The sequence below is a fragment of the Cuculus canorus genome, chromosome 5 (assembly GCF_017976375.1).
Source record: "Cuculus canorus isolate bCucCan1 chromosome 5, bCucCan1.pri, whole genome shotgun sequence".
In the NCBI taxonomy this organism is placed as follows: domain Eukaryota; kingdom Metazoa; phylum Chordata; class Aves; order Cuculiformes; family Cuculidae; genus Cuculus; species Cuculus canorus.
This window is the reverse complement of record NC_071405.1, coordinates 49,760,183-49,782,103: the sequence shown is the minus strand read 5'-3', so window position 1 is coordinate 49,782,103 and position 21,921 is coordinate 49,760,183. Positions and strand designations below refer to the sequence as shown.

At 42.5% G+C, this 21,921-nt stretch overlaps 1 long non-coding RNA gene across 2 annotated transcripts; it reads right to left on the bottom strand.

Annotated features, from left to right (window-relative positions):
• Nucleotides 1-1,221: 1,221 nt before the first annotated feature.
• LOC128852360 (uncharacterized) lies at nucleotides 1,222-12,669 on the bottom strand. 2 transcript variants are annotated; one of them, XR_008450160.1, is made up of 3 exons: nucleotides 12,460-12,669; nucleotides 10,124-10,292; nucleotides 1,222-6,208 (listed from the first exon to the last, which is right to left on the bottom strand). It is a non-coding gene; the product is annotated as an uncharacterized LOC128852360 (long non-coding RNA). The 2 variants fall into 2 exon arrangements; XR_008450161.1 differs by lacking the exon at nucleotides 12,460-12,669 and adding an exon at nucleotides 11,960-12,088.
• Between the last annotated feature and the right edge of the window lie 9,252 nt (nucleotides 12,670-21,921).

Genomic DNA, 21,921 nt, shown 5'->3' with positions numbered 1-21,921 from the left:
GCTTTCTTTCATGGGAAGTTGCTCTTTTGCCAAGCTTTGCTGAAGGCACAGTCTGTCTTTTTAGTGATTCCTTCAGGACAATAATGATTTCAAAACTATATCCACTGCTCTGATCCTGGATTGGATACGCTAGTTCCAAAAATAAACAAAAATAAACAAAATAAACACAATGTTCCTTTCTGCAGATACCCCATTGCCACAGGAGGTCCAAGAAGGCATTTCATATCCAGTCCATCATCAAGAATCACACAGAACTCAAAAGAGCATTGTACTACCAATTCATCCTCCACTGATTATAAACCTCAGTGATGAGGAGGATGAAGAGGATGAGGATGAAGAAGAGAACTGTAAGCAGTTTTCTTTTTTTTCTTTTATTAGGAAGCAGAGGGGGTTGTTTTTACTCTTATAATGTAATTCACCCTTGTTTAGCGAAGAGAATTGTGTGACTTCAACTTCAATTATTTGTTCAACTGATTTCCTGAACTCTGGAGGCAGTCTCATTTTATTGCAGAAAGTTATTCTGCAGTCTAGCAAAGAGAACCCAAACAAAACACTAATTTTACTGAACATGCATGTTCATGCAGATTTACATACAGATTTTTTTTTTAATTTTATAAATGTAGTCAGACCATTGAATATATTTCACTTAAAGATAAGTGATTCCTAGGAAGGAACAAATTGAGCATTCCCAGCAGAGTGAAAGTGAGAGAGCAACCTACTCTGACACGTGCACCCTGCAAATTACTGTGCTAGTTCTCAGGCAGCCCCAAGCTGCTTTTCACTTTCCCCCCTGCTCTTCATGCTGGCTGACAGGGCTGCCTGTTCATGCTTCTAAATCTGGCTGCAGTCTAAGTGAGCCCCATTCATGCAAATGACATAAAAAAGCAGGGCTTCGTTAATCTGGGTCGCCTTGTCTGAGACACAGAGGAACACTCGCTTGACCACCTCTGCCAGCAGACATTACAGGGCAGTTACTTTGGGAAGAGGTTTGGTGACAAGCACTCCCTGGTGACATGTGCAATCAGCAGATTTTCTTTTGAGTATGAAAGAAGGGTTATTTTGAAAACGAGTAGTGAAGATGTATTTGGATCGTTTAAAATCAACAAACAGTAGCTTCTTAACCTGTGTTGTATTCCTAATATTAAGGAATCACTTTTTCTGTCTAGAAGGAGCAATTAATGGAAAAAAAAAAAACAACAAAAACCCACAAGCAAAATAAAATTCATTGCGGTATTTGATTATTGAGAATTGTTGAAGGTCTTTTTAAAGCTGTTTAGTAATCTTGTGAAAATATTTCCTACAGCTGTTTCTAACTGGGTACCTAGGACTGATGCAGATCTTGAAGAGGAAAGAGCAATAAAGGAAATATGCTATAAATCTGGTAAATCTGAAATCAGTCACTCTTTCCTAAACGCTGCTGTCAGTATAGTAAACTTCAGTGTTGTTTTTTTTCTTGGGATATGTTTAGGAGAGTATTATGGGATTCAATGCTCTTACGAACTTCGATCAACAGATACTGTATCTTCACCGCAGACAAAAACTGTGTCTTCACCTGAGGAAAAGTTATTGCCCTTGGATGCTGCCAGGTGAGATGTGCAGAGAGGGACAATGTTGACTACTTTTAAAGTGATTATTTCAGGGATAAGCTCCTACATGGCTTGTCCCTCCTCCTCTCTTTTCTATTTAGTGACAATAAAAGACAGCGTATTACAAAGAGCATTAAATGGTGATGGAATGGAGTGATACCTCAAACTTTTCTAGGACTAAATCTAGATAAAACACATATATCCTCTAAGCATCTTATAAACAATAAGAACAAGAGTTCCATTTTTTTTTAATCTTGGGTTGCATCCAACAGAATTAAGATCCAAGAAATACAAAATAATAAATATTCATCTCCTTTGTTCTTGATCAAGTAACATGTCTGAAAATAAATCTGCATTTGATTTTTTCCCTGAATACTTAAAAATATAGTTCCATCTTAGGTGAGAGCATTATGTTCTTACTATAACAAGACACCAGTGGAATTAGTGATCAATCATCAGGAATTGCTGGGCAGAAATACAACCTGCTACTTTTAATAAAAAAGAATATTACAGTTTATTACAGACACGTGAAGTCATGCTTTTTAGACTGACTGACTGCTTTTGTCAGCCTAAATTGTTCAACAGAATTGGGCAAAATAATTTTCTTCTCACTTCTACATTTGAAAAGTTTATTATTAATTAAACATTTTCCAGAAGCTATTTCTGATGAGTATTTAGATATATTTAGACCATGTATTAGATTATATTTTCCAGAGAGCAGGAGATTTATACACCATTTACACTGTTACATTCGCTGTCAGCAAGATCAGTCCCTCTGTTACCAAAATCTCTGGTTTGATCCTGTGAAGGGCTATGCAATTCCCACTTCCAGAAGTGAAATGGATTTGAATGTAGGAGTCATGTCACACAGCTTATCCCTTAATAGAGGCAGTAAAAACATGGCCAAGGAAAGAGTATAATACTTGACACAAGTGTTGTTAAAAACTAGTCACATGCAGCAAACTGAAATTCACCTAAGTACTTTGAGATATAGACTTCATCCCACTCACAAGAGAATTCTAGAATATATTTGGCAGTGTGGAAAATGCACCAATCTTAATTATTGTAGGAAAATTGTTGCCTGATTATTACTTTGCTATTTTGGAATAAAAAGGAAAACAAGAGAGATTTTGGCTTTAAGAAACTGAGGCAGAACAGAATTTCTGCTGCATTCTAGCCTGAAGTGAGAGGAGCAAAAAGTGCTTCTTTACATTAGCAGGAGAAAAGGAAGAATAGCCAAAGTCACTTCTTCCAGCAGGGGCCAGGGAAACAGCAATGTGGTTACTTGCCTTGTGAGGTTCTCCTTGTAGTTTGAAGCCAGCTCACCTATGCAACTACTGCTATTACAATTTTAGCGTCAGCATTTGCAGTATTTTGTTATGTTCACAAACTACCCATGTTCAGGATGTATTCAGATGCTACAGACATAAGTAATTCATCGTTCAGCCAGAAGGCATCTTTCAGAGCCCATTGGTCTCCATGGCCTCAGCCAAGGATGTTCCAGAGGTACGCACACCTCCTATGTAGTGTAGAGCAAGGATGTATCTGGGCAGCTTGTCAGCACTAGCAGAACAGTAGTGGATGAGGGGGTTGTGTTGACAGCTGCTCTTTGAGACAGTCTGAAAATATGAATACATTCTGAGGAAAGGATAGAGATGTTTCCCCAAAGCATTTCTTCAATGGATTTCTTGGAGGCTTTAGGTGCTAGGATAACCTTCATCTTGAAAATAGCATAAATGCAATCAGACAGGATTCCTAAAGATCATTCCTGAAAAGCGAGAAGCTAAAGAATTAGCATAGATTTCATAAATAGATTGCAGCACTATCCAAAGACAGAAATGTAAAGCTTTATAAAGTTTTACAGTTAGTCAGACAGAATATTCATGAACAGTAATTTAGCCACTCTGATAGTAGGAATTCATTTCTTTGCCCTACAAAGAGGGATGAATGCAATGATGTGTACTACCATGCTTATCCCAAATAGTACATACCATGTCACAAATTTGACAAGAAGCATACAGGTGAGATTCTGAGTCTTGCCTCTTTCTTTCTGGCAGTCTGTTACAAATGTAACCATAAATTTACTTTTTTAACTTGATAATGTAACTTCACAGGATCTAGTACATCATTTGGCATTTATTTGCCTTCCTGCTTTCTGTTTCTGTGGTTTCTCTGGATCATTGTCGTTTTTTCACCCATCACTTCATCAAGAAATGTGGTGGTAACTGATTTCAATAACTGTAAGGAATTTCATCTTGCCAGTTTAATCTTTCTTGAGTTGGGTTGAAATTCCATCTTGAGGTGCTTTCTTGTCTTAATTTCCCAGAACAGGAACCTCCTTCAGACAGAGTAACTCTGTCTTTCTGATGGAACAAGCTAAGTGAAATGACTCCCAACATCATTGCTTCTTCTTGGGGATCAAGAGTTATGGGTTTTTTACATTTTTCTTTGAATCTTAGCATTGATTACATGTGGACAGATTGGTAGAGAGAGTACAGCCAAAACATACAGAGTACATAAAAAACACAGAATCTAACCAAACCATCAAAAGTCTGGGTTAAAAAAGGATGGAGTATTTAAAAAAAGGAGATCAGCATTTTTGTCATAAGAACAACCATTACCATTTTTGCCACCTTTCTTTTCAGCAGTACCTGAGCCATACAGGGGAAAATACAAGCAGAAATAAAATAGGAGATTGGATTATGGATTCGTCTAATCTAAAAATAATGATCTTCAACACAGGAACTTTGTTCAAATTAATGATGTCTGTGGCAAAGTCTCTCTACAAATGCCAGGTAAAAGCAAGAACCCCAATGATGCGATGAACCACAACCTTCTCTTTCCTCCCAACCTCCATATCTCTTTTAATCCTCCCTAAGGAAATCAGACACCCTTTCTGATATAAATACTAGTGTGCAAGGAAGAGTTACGAGTAAGACATTTTAAGATGGGAAGAGTTTCTTGATCGGCACGTTCCCCTAAATGTTTGCCTTTGTTGTATCTTCACTCAAGCTGGTAACTAAGCCCCACACAGCCACTTGCTCACTGCCTCAGGTAGGATGGGGAAGAGAATTTGAAGGGTAACAGTGAGAGCACTTGGGGGGGGTGAGATAAAGGCATTATAGTAAGCAAAGCAAAAGGTGTGCACATAAGCAAAGCAAATCCAAGGAATTGCAAGGTGGTGCGTGAGGTAGAAAAGGCCTTGATGCTATGTGAGCACTACTCGGCAGACACAAAAGCGTCACTATGTTATCAACACAATTTCCAGCACAGAGCCAAAGCACAGCCCTATACCAGCTACCACTGAGAAATTAACTCTTTCCCCACCAAAACCAGTGCAAGCCTTCCACTTTACATAGTGCATAGAAACTAGAAGACCTTTCCAATGCTACAATGTTTTCCGATGTGCCTTCCTGTATTACTATGGGAATGGAAATTCAGCTTGACTAGCTGCTCTTAGCTTGCCATTTGGAACTGAATGTCAGTGGCAGCACATTATTGACCAAGATCCTATCAATTCACCCTACAAGCCTTCAGAAAGAGAAGTTTCTTTGGTATCACAGCACGACTTCCACTTTGGTTTTCCTAGATATTCTTACCAAAGTATTGGTAAAAACTTACCAATTTGTCCTCAAAAATATACTCAAATCTCAGAGACTGCGCATACTTAGGCCACCAGCAAACTGTATCTTTTTGATGGACCCAGCTAGGAAACTGTGTCAAAATAGACAGGCATTTGCTAACAATCAGACATTCAATCAAGTATGATATGCAGAAACTTTGTAAATAAAGTAGGAAGGCATTGTCATAGTTCCAAATAAATTACAATATAAGCACAGAGCTAAAGCAGTGCTAGTTAAGAGAGTAGCTTCTTCCTTGAAGACAGAGGAGTAATGGCCAAAATATTTAAATGCAGCACAAACGTAATGGGTACTAAACTCTTCCTTAAGTGTATTGAGACTATCACAAAATGAAGATATTATAAAGATAGATTTACCTGCATAAGTTTGACTTTGATCATTATTCTTCTGGTTTCTGTCTTAGTAAAACTGAATGTTAGCAACTGCAAAGAGATGACGAGAATGTAAAGATAGGTAATACAAATGACAAGATGGATTAGCATTAGAGAGAAAAGGAAGAAAAGGAGATAAAGGCATTAAAGCAAGGAAGAGCGAGCCTATGCACCACGACAGGCGCAAGAAATCAGCTTAGGTCAACAGAGCTAGTAGAAGGAAGAGAAACAATATTCTATATCCAAGTAAATTAACAGGGATATCTTTTCAGGTATTTTGAAACTTGTTTATTCTGTTTCTGATGCAGTGTCTTTGGAACTAGGTATTTGTCACCAGAAGGGCTTTTTTAACAGTCACTTAAATTTTGCTACAGCTGAACAGGCTTTTATACAAATATTAGTGCCCTTTGCTACTCCAGGTCAGGTAGGTCACATTCTCACTGCAAGCCTGAAGGAAGGAGAGTATTTTGGAAACAAACCCCACCTGCAATACCTGCAATACTTGAAACAGATGGCTAGGAGATGTCTGCACTGGGAACTTGGTGGGATTCCACAATGCTCAAAAACACCCTTCTGCTACTTAACAAGTATTAAAGCTTTCCTCTTTAAACTGAAAAAAAAAAAAAAAAAAGCATTTGTAACATTAGCAAAACACATCAATCCATGAAAATCAATGTCTTCAGTAGGGGTTTCTGGGCAGACTGTACCAAGCACTGTGCTGCGGTGCTGAAGTTTAAGGAACTGCTGCCATCTGCAGGGCTTTATCCTTGATGTCATTTCTGTCATTTCAGAGTTGGTGGGCTTGTGGGAATGTACCTGGAAACTTCCTCATCCAGCATCATTCTGCAGCAGTATGTTAGAATCCATCATCATTGCTTTTTTGCTTATACCACCCTCACTTGGACCAAAAAAGGCCAAATATATCAAAGGTTATACTTCAAACAAGTCAAAAGCAAATTTGATCTACACTTGGCAATTTCATTACAATTGTCATTTTTTAGACTATGCCCTTCCTGTGAGCTTATTTTAGTACTGCAAAATATGCTATTAGACTATTATGAAATTTTTCAAACCTGAATATAAAATAGATTTATTTGAACTTCTGCTCTATGAAGAGAGAAGTGATTGGCTCATAATATGGAAGAGTCCTGCCCCCAGCTTCATGCTTGTTTTATATGTTCTCATGTACCTATATCCTACCTGTATATCTTAAAGAAAGCACATGAGATAATAATGAATATATATGTGTGGGACTAACTGCAAGTTAGATTGTGTGCACTAAGAGAAACAGGCAATGCTAGGAAGTATTAGGATGTGGTCATATGAAGACAGAAGGATAGAAATGGATAGAGCTAGATGGTACTAAGTGGTAGGGCAGTAAATGAGAGAAAAATGGTATTATTTAGTGCTGGTGTTATGTGTAAATTGTGAAAAACGAGGAAGAATGGTTTGCTTTGCGCCGGTAAACAATGCCAAATAAGGACATGTAATGCTACCCTTAAAGATCCTCATGATAGACTATGGGGGGAGGAAAGATAAAACACTAAAGATTGTTTAAAATTTAGTGGATTGTTCACGTTTTAGTTCAGACAGGGATTGGGTTCAATTTAGGTATAGAAAAATGGTGGAAAGAAAAGTGGATTAAAAGTTCCAACCACAAGTGAAAAATGAGATCAAATATTAAGGGAATAAACAGGCTATTGGCATTTGAGGTCCAAGATGTCTTTCTTTGGTGACACCAGCTTGTCTGTGGTCTGGGGTTCAGTGGAGGGGCAGTGCTCACCAGTGGGCGCCGCTCACCCCCCTTCTCCCCTCCTTCTTCTGCGCATCGGACCTCCTGGGACCACCCTTCTTGAAAGACCCGTGGAAAGACCACCCCAACACATGCTGACAGGGGGGGACGGATGGGCCTTATTGTTCTGATGGGAGGGGAGTGGATGGGCCTTATGGTTAACTGCTTTCCAACAAAATGTAACGGTTTTCCAAAATGTATAGAAGGGGAGGGGAGCCAGGATCAGGTGCGCCTCTGGCTGATGCGACAGCCTCAGCCACATGCCCAGCGCTGCTTCCTTGCTTTGCAAAATTTAATACCACATAATAAATTTTTCATAATAAACTTTTGTTTGATTTGATAACGATTGTGCATTGCCCATTTTTGACATAAAGTAATCATAAAATTACACGTAATCCCTTACAATACTACAACAAGATGGAGAACTGTTCTGCTGACATACATATAGGCCTGATCAATTAGTAAACTCAGGAATATAAAATATAGTACTGTGAGGTAAAGACATTGGATAAAGAATCATGAAGTCCTTCAGGCCCTGGATTACAGGGATCTGTACAACTTTTTTGTCAGAGATGTTAGAATAGAACAGAATTAGAATAGAATAGACTATTTCACTTGTAAAGGACCTACACTGATCATGTAGTCCAACTGCCTGACCACATCTGAACTGATTGGTCAGTCTCCCTGCTGTGCTTGGCAAGATCACAGAGCATATCCTCCTGGAATCTCTGCTGAGGCACACGAAAAATAAGGAGATGACTGGTAAAAGCCAGCATGGCTTCACCAAGGGCAAATTGTGCCTGACAAATTTGGTGTCCTTCTGCAACTGGACAACAGCATTGGTAGATAAGGGAAGAGTAACTGATGTTATCTGCCTGGACATGTGCAAAGCATTTGACACTGTCTCACGTGACATTTTTTTCTCTAAATTGGAGAGACATGGATTTGATAGATAGACTACTCAGTGGATAAGAAATTGGCTGCAGGATCACTCTCAAAGGGTTGTGGGCACCAACGTCCAAGAGGAGATTGGTGACGAGTGGCATTCCTCAGGGGTTGGTATTCATAGAATCATAGAATCACTAAGTTGGAAAGGACCCACTGGATCATTGAGTCCAACCATTCCTAACAATCCCTAAACCATGCCCCTCAGCACCTCATCCACCGGTCCTTTAAACGCTTTCAGGGAAGGTGACTCAACCACCTCCCTGGGCAGCCTCTGCCAGTGACCAATGACCCTTTCTGTGAAAATTTTTTTTCCTGATGTCCAGCCTGAACCTGCCCTGGTGGAGCTTGAGGCCATTCCCTCTAGTCCTGTCCCCTGTCACTTGGGAGAAGACGCCAGCTCCCTCCTCTCCACAACCTCCTTTCAGGTGGTTGTAGAGAGCAATAAGGTCTCCCCTCAGCCTCCTTTTCTCCAGGCTAAACAACTACAGCTCTCTCAGCCGCTCCTCACAAGACTTGTTCTCCAGCCCCCCTCACCAGCTTCGTTGCTTTTCTCTGGACACACTCCAGAGCCTCAACATCCTTCTTGTGGTGAGGGGCCCAGAACTGAACACAGTATTCGAGGTGTGGTCTCACCAGTGCCGAGTACAGAGGGAGAATAACCTCCCTGGACCTGCTGGTCACACCGTTTCTGATACAAGCCAAGATGCCATTGGCCTTCTTGGCTACCTGGGCACACTGCTGGCTCATGTTCAGTCGGCTGTCAACCAACACCCCCGGGTCCTTCCCCTCCAGGCATCTTTCTAGCCAGACTTCTCCGAGTCTGTAGCACTGCAGACTAGGAGACCAGTATTGGGACTGGTATTGCTTAATATCTTTGACAGTGATATGGACACTGGGATTGAGGGCACCCTCAGCAAGTCTGCTGATGACACCAAGCTGTGTGGCACAGCTGACACACTGGAGGAAAGGGATGCCACCCAGAGGGACCTGGACAGGCTTAAGTGGGGGGCCTGTGCAAACATTGTGAAGTTTAACAAGGCCAAGTGCAAGGTTCTGCACCTGGGTTGGGGCAATTCTAAGCACAGTTACAGGCTGGGTGAGAATATTTTGCGAATAGCCCTAAGAGAAGGATTTGGGGGTGCCAATGGATGAGAAACTCAGCATGAGCTGGCAATGTGCCCTTGCAGCCCAGCTGCACCGAAAGGAGTGTGAGAGAGGACCAGCAGGTCAAGGGAGGTGATTCTGTCCCTCTGCTCTGCTCAGATGACACCTCATGAGAACACGCTGAGAGAGCTGGGCTTGTTTAGCCTAGAGAAAAGAGGGCTCCAGAGAGACCCTTTAGCAGCCTTCCAGTGCTTAAAGGGGTCCTACAGGAAAGATGGGGAGGGACTCTGTATCGGGGGGTGTCTTGATAGGATGACAGTTGATGGTTTTAACCAGAAAGAGGGCAGATTTAGATTAGATATTAGGAAGAAATTTTTTAATGTGAGGGTGGTGAGGCACTGGCACAGGTTGTCCAGCAAAGATGCCTCATCCCTGGTGGTGTTCAAGGCCAGGTTGGATGAGGCTTTAAAAAATCTGATCTAGTGGAAGGTGTCCCTGCCCATGTTGAGAGAGTGGGAACTAGATGATCTTTAAGGTCCTACCCAAACCATTCTAGGATTCTATATGGATACCCTCCCTCACAGGTTGCTGATGCTCTGCAGTTCTCAATGGCAACAGGTGGCTTCCTTCTGCACCGTGTCTGCACAATGCAGGAGTGTTTGGTGCAGCACTTGAAGATACCTTCCAAATGAGATGCCACCATGAAGTGCCAGCAGCAGATGGCTTCAGCGAGGGATTCCATGAGGCACCTTCTGAAGACTCAGTTGTGATCTGTCCTTTGCCAGTATGGAGATGTTTCTGTCAAGTTTTTTCTTGAAGAGCATGGCAATATGCAGTGGTTCTTTAAAAACTGTAATGGAATTAAAGCATCAACGATTTTACAAGTCAGTAGTCACAAGATCTTCAAACTGTTAAATGGTTTCGTTAAATAAAAACACTTGCTCTATGCTTGACATTAAAGCTTTACACTAAAATCAGTAAGTCAGGTCAGAGAATCTGAACACCTGGAGATTCTTAGTTTTGTTTTTCAGGACTTCAGACTATTTAGTTATAATTTCCTTCTGAAAAAGCAAGTCATATTTTCACTGTCCATATTGTCTGCACCAGCCGCCCAAGGAAAAATTTAACATTCTTCAATCTCTGGAACTGGAAAAAAATCCTATCTAATTTAAGCAGGAGTATCTTGCTTGAGGATGTTAGGCAGATTTCCCAGGTTTGAAATTAATGGAGTAATAGTCCATACTGGCTTGCAAAGTACAGTGTTATTTACAACATTACTTCTAAATGCAAATGACCTTATCTCCAGCTGAAAAGTGGTTCCAGCTCTGAAATAATTTACCACTTTTCAGTAAACTAAAATTGCAGGCTTTTCAGTAAATCCAATTGTTCAGGCAAGTTCTAGGCATGGATTAATGAATTTAGGATGGTTTCCAGTACACAGATACCTTCAGATACTCGTATCTGATATAACCCGTAATTTTGCAGCAAAACTCAACCCAATTCCATTGTCCACATTCACCACCAAACCAAAATGAGCATATAGCAGCTCTTTATTAGTTATTGCTGCCTATTCTTTTCCATGAGGATGGCCCTCAGAACCCCCACCTACAGCCCTGCTTCACTTCACCATGTGACTTAACTTACTTTACACGTAGGTTGTCCATTGTTTTTTCTATGCTCCATAATTACTATACATATGCTACAGTAAGTTATCAATAAAGAAATTAAATTTCTATTACGTTTTGTGTTGCAACCATAGTATCTTAGCAACAGTTGTGCCTATTTGTCTCTCTGCAGATGCTTTGCTGACACCTATTTACTGATACAGCACCTTTTTTGCACTGTATGCAGCTCACATGCACATCTTGCATGGAGCACTGAACTATACAGCTTTCACAGGGTGAAATTAAGGTGGTTTTGTCCTTTGCTGTACATGTTGCTATGGGCCCAGGGGACAGAATTAAGGTAGAGCAAGTGAATCGGTGCAATCTGTGAAGTCAATAGCCTAAAAAGAACTTTTCGACTTTGTTTAATTGCTAACAGTTGGTGTTCTGTAGTTTTATTCAATGAATGTGCAAAGTTCCCACAATGTCTGTAAAAATCATGCCAAACATCAATAAAAGTATAAGCTTTGTCATTTTAAAAAGTGTTGCTGCCAGTAAAACAATCTACATGGATCTTGGTTATCTCAAAGCACTTCATGAACAATTACTTAAGCCTCACAGCACCTTGTAGTGAGGAAATGTAGAATTTACAGCTAAGGAAAAAAAGACACAGTCATGCTAGAAATAAATGCCTAAATATCACAACTTTAATTTGCATTTATTTTTGTAAGTTCTAAGTATGTATATAACTGTCACTGACTTTAAAGAAATCAGAAGGCAACCTAGAGCTTTAAAAAATATTTATATTCAACCATATAAATACATATATAAATGCCTAATTATAAGCCATACATGCCTAAGTTAAAGAGAGGTTGACTGTCATTTTTAGAAATTGTATGGAAAAAAGTCTTACATCTTGGGGTACATTCATCAAAGTAACCCAAAGGGCTTCAGCAAATAAACGGGTTTCACTGGAATGAAGCTATCTGCAGCTTACTGTGACAAATCCTTCCCAGCCCATAGAAATTTTTCAAAATAGTCTAGAAGATAAAATGAAGGGAGAAGGCTGTACTTTAATGGAACTGCTGAAACTGCAGGGAACATCTAGGTCAGCAAAATGCGATTTCTAGAGCTGATTAAGCAATGTAAAAAAAAAAAATCCAGTAATATTAATTAGAATATGTTTGAATATGATTATTCACACTTTATATTCTAAATTGGAAATGTGTGGCTAAGCTGCACATCACAATTACGATGTAAAAACCGCACTACTTTGGCATTGTACTACTTAGGCACTGAATTAATGCTATAATTTGAATCATAAATATCCACAACAAATTGTTCATAAAATATTCACACAGGGAAAACATTTTGTAAACAAATTTACAAACTTGGGCAACAAACCAAACAAACCTCAAGCCAAAGAATGCTATATATCCATTTCCCAAGGTTAATCGAGGCGGTTGGGCGGCAGACACGGTAAGTGCCGCAGCCGGGCACTACATCGAGGCCGAGGGGCGGTTGGCAGAACGGGAGAAGCCCAGGAAGCCCGGAGGGAGCCCGGCGGGAGGATCCGGACTGCAGCAGCCCAGGCTCGTGCGTGACGGGTGGCGCGGGGGGGCGGTCCCGGAAGCGGCCGCGGGAGGGAGATTTAAACGGTCTTCTGGGAGCGACGCAACCGGGAGCGCGTTCGCAGCAGTTGGCGAAGGCAGTTAGCGAGGTCAGAGTGCGCAGGGAGGGCGCAGTTCCAGTGCTCGAGAGCCAGGCTCGGTCAGTGGGAGGGAGCTCAGCTATGATGTCCGCCCGGCAAAAGGCTGCTTCCTCCGCACCTGCCAGGAGGGATGTGTCAGTTCAGACTGAGCTCCCGGGAAAGCCGCAGCCGTGCACGGAGTGCCACCAGCTTGCCCTGGAAATGGAGGACAGCGAGGGCTGCATAAGGTGTGAACAGGTGGACTTCCTCCTCAGCCTGGCAGCAGAGCTGAAAGAGGAAGTAGAGAGGCTGAGGAGCATCAGGGACTGTGAGATGGAAATAGACCGATGGTATCACACCCTGAGCTCCAAAGCACAAGAGAAGACACCCACACAGGTAAGAGCCCAGGATGAAAAGGATCTGGCAGCTTCCCCCCCTAAGGTTGTGGGCAAAAGCTCAAAAGGAGGTAGGGGGTGGAAGTGAGTCCAACAATGGGGCAGAAAATCAACCCCTTCCTTGCCCACACCACCTCAGGTGTCGCTCCACAACAGATTTGAGGCTCTCCATGTGGGGGACAGACTGGAGGAAAACATGGAGGAAGATGCACCCATATCAGAGCAGGGTCAGAGACTGAAATGATAACACCAAGCTAACCCTTAACAAGAGGTGGAAGGATGGGTGTCAGGTGTTAGGAAAGACACTTCTCCAATACACCTTATAGGTAATAGAAGGTCCACTGGCAAGGTGATGCAACCAGCAGCCCAGCTGAAGTGCCTTTACACTAAGTCATGAAATCTGGGTAACAAGCAGGAGGAGCTGGAAGCTACTGTGCTACTTGAAAGCTGTGATTGATCAGGTTGCCATCATGGAAATGTGTTGGGATGAGTCCCATGACTGGAATGTGGCTATCGATGGCTACAGGCTGTTCAGGAGAGACAGACTGGGAAGGAGGGGTGGAGGCGTTGCCCTGTATCTCAGGAAAGGGATAGAATGTGAAGAGCTGTCATTGAAGAGTAGCCACAAACAGGTTGAAAGCTTGTGGGTAAAAATTAAAGATGGAAGAACTAATGGGAACCTTGTGGTTGATGTATACTACAGGGCACCCAATCACGGAGAGACAACTGATGAAGTCTTCTTCCTCCAGCTACAGGAGGCTTTGCGCTCACAAGCTCTCATCCTACTCGGGGACTTCAACCACCCAGACATATGCTGGAGAAGTAGCACGGCAAGCTGCAGGCAATCCAGGGGACTCCTGGAGTGCATTGAGGATAATTTCTTAGTCCCGCTGATAAAGACTCTCACCCAAGGAGAAGCAATACTGGACCTTATGGCCACCAACACAAGCGAACTCATCAGTGACGTTAGGATTGGTGGCAACCTGAGCTGCAGTGATCATGCACTGGTGGAGTTCAAGGTCCAGAGGGATATGGGACAGGTGAGGAGTATAGTCAGGACACTAAATTTCAGGAAAGCAGACTTGCAGCTCTTCAAGGAATTACTCAGTAGGACCCCCCTGGGACATGGTCCTCCGAGACAAGGGAGCAGAACAGAGCTGGAAAATGTTTAAGGAAGCTTTCCACAAGGCGCAAGAGCTCTCAGTCCCCGTATGTAGAAAATCAGGCAGGAAAGCGAAGAGACTGGCATGGCTGAGTTGAGACCTGCTGATTAAACTGAAAAAGAAGAAGGAACTGCACAGGCAGTACAAGCAGGGACCTGGGACATGTATGGAGACGCTGCCTGGTTGTGTAGGGATGAAGTGAGGAAGGCCAAGGTGCAGCTCAAGAAGGGCTTTTACAGGTACATCAATCAAAAGAGGAAGATCAAAGAGAATGTACCCCCATTGATGATTGGAAATGGGGATCATGTATCAACAGATGAGGAGAAGCCTGAGGTACTTAACTTTTTTCGCCAACAACTGCTCTTCTCGCCCCTCCTGGGTCGTGGGACAGCAAGATAGTGACCAGGGGGCTGGACTCCCTCCCACAGTAGAGGAGGATCAGGTTCGTGAACACCTGAAGAACCTGAAAATATGTAAGTCCATGGAACCTGATGAGATCCCAGAGTCCTGAGGGAATTGGCAGATGTGCCAAGTGGCTGCCAAGCCACTCTCCATGATATTTGAAAAGTCATGGCAGTCCGGAGAAGTCCCTGGTGACTGGAAGAAGGGTAACGTTGTGCCCATTTTTAAAAAGAGTAGAAAAGATGACCGTGAGAACTACTGACCTGCCAGCCTCACCTCTGTGCCTGGGAAGATCATGGAACAGATCCTCCTAGAAGCTATACTAAAGCACAGAGAAGACAGGGAGGTGATTAATGGCAGCCAGCATGGCTTCACCAGGGGCAAGTCCTGTCTGACCAAGTTGGTGGCTTTCTATGATGGGGTAACTGCAGCGGTGGACACGGGTAAACTGACAGATGTGATCTATCTAGACTTCTGTAAAGCCTTTGACATGGTCTCCCACAACGTCCATCTCTCTAAATTTGACAGATATGGATTTGATGGGTGGATGGTTGTGTTCAAAGAGTAGTGGTCAGTGGCTCAAAGTCCAGATGGAGATCTGTGATGAGTGGTGTCCCTCATGGGTTCGTACTGGGACCGGTGCTGCTCAATATCTTTATCAAAGATATTGACAGCGAGATTGAGTGCACCCTCAGCAAGTTTGCAGATGACACCAAGCTGAGTGGTGTAGTTGCCACACTGGAAGGACGGGATGTCATCCAGAGGAACCTGGACAGACTGGAGAAGTGGGCCTGTGAGAACCTCATGAGGTTCAACAAGGCCAAGTGTAAGGTCCTGCACCTGGGTTGAAGCAATCCCCATTTTCAGTACACAATGGGGGATGATGTGATTGAGAGCAGCCCTGCAGAGAAGGACTTGAGGGTGCTGGTTGATGAGAAGCTTGACATGAGCTGGTAAGGTACCCTCGCAGCCCAGAAGGCCAACCATAGCCTGGGCTGCATCAAAAGAAGCGTGGCCAGCCAGGGCGAGGGAGGGGATTCAGCCCCTCTATTCCTCTCTTGTGAGATCTCATCTGGAGTATTGTGCCCAGTTCTGGAATCCTCAACATAAGAAGGATATGGAGCTGTTGGAATGGGTCCAGAGGATGGCTACAAAGATGATCGGAGAGCTGGAGCACCTTACCTACGAGGACAGGCTGAGAGAGTTGGTGTTGTTCAGCCTGGAGAAGAGAAGGCTCAGAGATCTTATAGTGACCTTCCGGTACTTGAAGGGAGCCTACAGGAAAGCTGTAAAGGGGCTATTCATAAAGGCTTGTGGGGATAGGACCAGGGGGAATGGGTATAAACTGGAGAGGGGCACATGTAGACTAGACATCAGGAAGAATTTCTTCCTTATGAGAGTGTTGAGGTACTGGCACAGGTTGCCCAGGGAGGTTGTGGATGCCCCGTCCCTGGAGTTGTTCCAAGACCTTGGATGAGGTTGGATGAGGCCTTGGGCAGCCTGATTTAGTGGGATGCCCCTGCCCATGGTAGGGGGGTTAGAGCTAGCTGATCTTTAAGGTCCCTTCCAACCCTAACTAATATATGATTCTATGATTCTGTCATATCTAGTGCATCATGCGCATGTCCAAGACACAAACGTGCTAGAAAGAATACACACAGGTGCTAGAAAGAAGCAGTACTAGCAGTTACAGTTTCTGGAATGCTTTGAACTTGTTGCCCATCAGCTGAAAATTTGTACCTGTATTGCTTAGGTACAAAACCCAATTCCAGATATGTATTAAAAATTGCTCATATTTTGGTTAGAAATAATAATAATAATAATGTAATCTTCTGGAATCAAGTGAAAGTAGAGCCTGTATCTTGTATCAAACACACTTAGTGTTACGCCTGTCAAAATGTCTGGCCAATTACTGTGACAAGAGGCAGGATGAAAAACAGATCAAATTTAATGGGCTACTTATTTTGCTTTTAAAATATCTCCATGACTTTACTGCTGGTAAAAATTAAAACTGGGTTTCATTCAGAAAGGAGTATTTTAAGCTCTCTTGCACATCTGCATTCATAGAGTCATAGAATAGTGTGGGCTGGAAGGGACCCCAAAGAGCATCCAGTTCCAACTGCCCTGCCATGAGTAACCTTCCACTGGACCAGGTTGCTCACAGCCTCGTCCAACCTGGCCTTGAACACCTCCAGGGATGGGGCACCCACGATTTCTCTGGGCAACCTAAACTTCTATCAACAGCAATTTTAGTTACAAGAGCTTAGAAGTTTTGCATTTGGAAGTTTAAGTGTAACCACAGCATCTGTTCTTGTTCTTCTTGTGAATGAGTCATATTTTGGATTCTAATAATGTATCTCAAGCCTAATCTGTAATACCTTACACAATTCAGGTCTTGAGGTCTCATACAGCTTTGCATGTTCATATAAACAGCTTCTGCTTTTATTCCTCTTATATAATATAATCCTGAGTTTGCAGTCAAAATGCAGTGTTGATTGTGCATTTCCACAAGCCAACTCCATCAGCTACCCTCAACTTATTGCTTCTACTCCACAGACTTACGTCCTCATCCCATTTTACTCTAAGTAGTAACTTACAAATGTAAGAAATTACATTGATACATGTTAGGAAATCTAATTCTCAACATTTATATGTATGTTTGACATGTGGATCTGTACAAGCTAGTGAAAGCAAAGTAAAAGACAAGGAAGAACCATTGTGATTTAGGACTGGAGGACTTTGAGCCAGTTTTCTCCTAGAAAATTATTTCTGAATTTCCATGATAAGAAGATCATGCCTCTTCTGTAAAGATGTGTAAGATTCTTAACTCTTTTTGGCTAAATCCAATATAGAAGCTTCCCCAAGTTTGCCTTACAGGAGAAGAATAATGAAGTATATTGCAAATGGAAACTTAAAAGTCACCAGAAAATAATTATCAATCTCCCTGTGTGCATGTTCTGTCCAATTATATTTCTTTCAATTTAAATAGGTCATGCACAGACAAGTATGACTGCATTCAATCATTACAATCCCATAAAATGATGATGTAAAAGGAAATTGCTGTAGATTAAAAACATCAGAAAAGATCTAGAAGACAACTGTATCACGCAGATGCATTGAAGCAAAGAACTGGAATGAAAAGCAAAAGCTTATTCCATCACATGTCTTGACAGACAAGAGTTAAAACAGATAGGATTGATAGGTGCACAAAATGTCATCAGGACAAGGTGGCAGCAAAACCATGGAAGAAACAGGCATGTGTTCATTATGTTAACTTTCAATACAGCTATGGCACTCAGCTGTCACAACAAAATAACTTCTATCATATAGTTACTGCCTAAACCAAAACCTGACAGCTCTGGCTTGTTATTCAGACTGAGGTTTGAGAGAAATGGAAATCATTGTAAATACTCAAACAGCTACCCAAACGTTGTCCTAGTTTTAAGAGCTTTTACTTTGCAGATGTTTTAGCAGTTCCACATTCATAAATGTCTGCATTACTTGCTGTCTGGTTACCTTGGGACCCAGCTGCAGAACCATCTTAAGCCTGTCCTAAACTACTCTGCTACCTAAGGAACAACAACAGCCCCAGCGCCACTTATTTCCTGCTCTCTGGTCCCTGAACTCACCAAAAGGCTTTAATCACCCTGATCAGACTGGCTTGGGACCTCCTTCCAAACTTTATGCTTAGGAGTCCGGGAGCCTCATATAAGCTCAGCTCAACACCTTTAGTCTCTGGTTAAGCTGCAGAGTAAGTGTATCTGTCTCCAGTGCTGTTGCTACTGTGCCTCTACTTGGCCATGGACCCCATTTATCATGACTTGTGGACTGACTTCCTGGCTTGACCTTGGACCAACCCTGCCACTATGAACTGGTCTGGTGTTCTCTGGGGTGTGTCCGACCCTGGTTATGGCTACCATTCTCAACCCTAATTTGCTAATTTGTGTTCCCAGCTTTATTGTGGACCCGCTGCATCACCTGATGCCATGAGCTCTCAGTTGAGCTTGGCCAAGATTTCTGTATCTCTCCTGCTTGCCTCTTCCAGGTATTGTGGGTCTGTACTCTGTCAAGTGAGGCCCTTGTCCAGACAATCTTATTATCATTGCTGACTGCCAGTCCCCTCCTGCTTCCTGACACCAATCCCTGTGTCTCAGCCACAAAGTTCCACGCTGCTGCTTTCACAATCAGCCCAGGTAGTTGATCCAGTGTAAAAGTTTCTGTCTCTGTGTAGAGGCTGCGTCAGAATCTTAAGAAAAGAAAAACAGCTAGAGCAAAAATGAGACTTACGCATCACCTCAAATACTATAGCCTCAAGTAACCACATTTAGTAGTTAAATTTAAAAGACTGGAGTTAGAACTTACTGGCATATATACACTTCTTTGTATTATCTTCATAGTGTATAACCTTGGAGAAGACAGTTGGAAAATCACAAGAGGATTTTCCAGTAGAGGAATTGGACATTTCCTGCAACACGACAGGAGCAATATTTCTATGTCACTAACCAGGATAGATGTTTTACAGCTAGGGTTTCCAAAGTGACTTTAAAAGTTCTCCCTTGATAATGCTTTTTCTACCTCTTTGAATAAGAAAACTCTGACCTGTGCATAACTGACATACATGGAGAGAGGAAACGACCAAGGCTGCTGGCTCTGGTAACCACTATCAAAATGATTCACCTTTGTATTTCAGAGTCTGAGTCCCATAAACAGTAATAAAGGTTTGCTATGAACTAGGAACAGTTACTCAAGAATGGAATACTAGTGTTGAAATATGACAACCTCACCTGAAGACCTACAACACAGTTTAGGCAATCCAGCTGAGAGGGGCTAAATGATGAGTCAAGAACCTGGCTCTTAGACTCAAACTCTTACTGAGATCAACGAATGTTTGGAAATCCATCATTTTACCTTGAAACTTCAGCTCCCCAAAACTTGCAAGGGCTCTCTCTTACTTCCCCTCCTGCTCCTCTCTGCTTCTGCTCATCCCTCCTGCCCAGATGGTACCAAGAGAGGGAGAGAATTTAACAGACCACAAGCAGCAAACGTGCAGTGCCATTCTCATGGGGAATAGTGGGGAATAGTGGTGGCTTGGCCCATGGTTTAGGTGGTGGATGGGACTGCCTGAGGCAGACAGGAGCAGTGATGCTGCAAGTAAAGGGATGGTTGGCATGAAATGTCTTGGTGTGTGAGGAAATGGCTGCAGGACAGTGGCACCTAAAACACATCTATCTAATTTGTGTTGGTTAGGTGGCTTTGGGGTTTTTTTTGTTTATTTGTGGTTTTTTTTCTCCTTTGGTCTTACTGATGGAAATCTGCGGGAAGGAGAGCTGATACGAAGTCAGGAGAAATGGATGTGGGAGATGCTAAGAGAGAAGGAAAAGGAGGAGAGTGTGAAATGCACTGGAAGATTTTGGGTTAGGATGGGAAGATTTTGCTTGAGGACTGATTAGGAAAGAGGACTGATTACTGAGCTTACCAAGTGAAGATAAGCTCAGTAATACCTGCAGCACCTACAGCGTCGGGGCAGGAGCTATGAGAGACTGTTATGCAGCTGCTGTCAGGAGCTGTGAGAGACTAAGATATCAATCTTGAAAAGGATTTATATGTGCCAAAAAAAAGCCCTGTCAGTTAATGTTTTCATAAGGTTATGTAATTTTTTATTATTTAGACATCAGATTAAAATTGGATACTGGTTAATGTCACAGCAGTTATGAACCAGATTGTTCCAATTCTCTTTTCTTTTAGTGTCCCATACCAGAGCTGTTTACAGAACTTTTTTATTCCTTGGGTAGTTAGGCATATTTAGAATAGTGTTCTTTTCTAGTTCAGTTAGGTTTAAAGGCTTTGTTCAAAGGTTAGCATTTGATCTACAGTACAGAAAATAATTTTTTATATATGTAAGTAGTCTATATATTGATGTTAAGATATAGAGCACTGCATTTCCACAAAGTGTTTCAATCTACCCCTTCAAGCACAGTATCTTAACACAAATGGCCGCTCATTAAGAAAGACTGGCTTTTATTAAGGTAACAGTTTCCACAGAAACTAGTGTGGGAACAAAAGCTGAATGATTTTGTGAAGACATTAACTTAAACTACTAAATGGAAAGTAAAATTGCAAATAGTGCTGCTGATGTTCCCCTGCTGCTGTTGCAGAGAGGGCTTGGTCAGCTGGTGTCTTGGCTGCCTTTCCCGTGTCTGTGTTCTTTAGAGTGTGAGATCCCCTGCCTGAACGTGTACAGGTGTCTGTGCTTCCCACCTGTAGCAGAGGGGAACCAGAGCCTCTCTGCATGCATCTCCCCGCTCCATGGCGAGCTTAGCGAGAGAGAGGCGAGGGGTGAATCAAGACATGCAATGGGGTAGACATAAATCTCTACGACAGAAAGGAGTAGAGGATGTAGGTGGGGGATCCTCCACTCTCTCTGTCATCACTGCCAGCGTGGGTGGTGTGGCAGGATGGTGTACAGACTAGGCAGTCAGCATGTGCCTCAGGAGTCTGAACACAAAGACCCCAACAGGGTCCTGGATTTCTGGGTGACATTATAATTATCCCGTGTCTGCATAGTGCTAAATAAAGAGTTCAGACCATGAGGGGGAACCATTGCTGAAATAAGCATGAGAATTACAGCGCTTGTGCCTCCTCCTACAAAAACCCCTCATGTTCAAAAAACCTGTTTGTCATTTTTGAAAGTTTGTATTTTTTCTTGCTGGGGTAACAGTAAAAAGGAATAGCACATTTAGTAGCTGCAAACTTGCTGGCATGTGGGTGCAGGATCTTCCCCTGGCAAGTCATCTGTGCTTATTGCCTGAATGGACTATAGGCTCTGTGATTGTGCCGTAAACAATGCATTCCTCCATGATTCTCTTGCGTTTAGTGTCGTGGGAGCAGTGTCATGGGAATCATGTCCCTTGTTATCAATACAGGCTGTTCTTGTAACCCTTGTTTTGCTGCTTTTTCCAGCGCTTTCTCACACGTGCACATTTCCATCCTTACAGCATTCCTACCAATCTTTGTGTTTCTGTTAAGAATCTCTCTACAAAGACAGGCCTGGCTGGATTGCTATGAATATAGTTGAGAGGAAGAGTGCTCAGTCATTGACAACAGTATTTCAGGGCTCTCTTTCTCGAAGCTCATCTGCTGAAATCATTATCGCTCCTTCAATTTTTAAGAACCTAAATCACCTGAAGCTGCCTTTTCAACAACCTGTAGAACACCTTAATCCCAC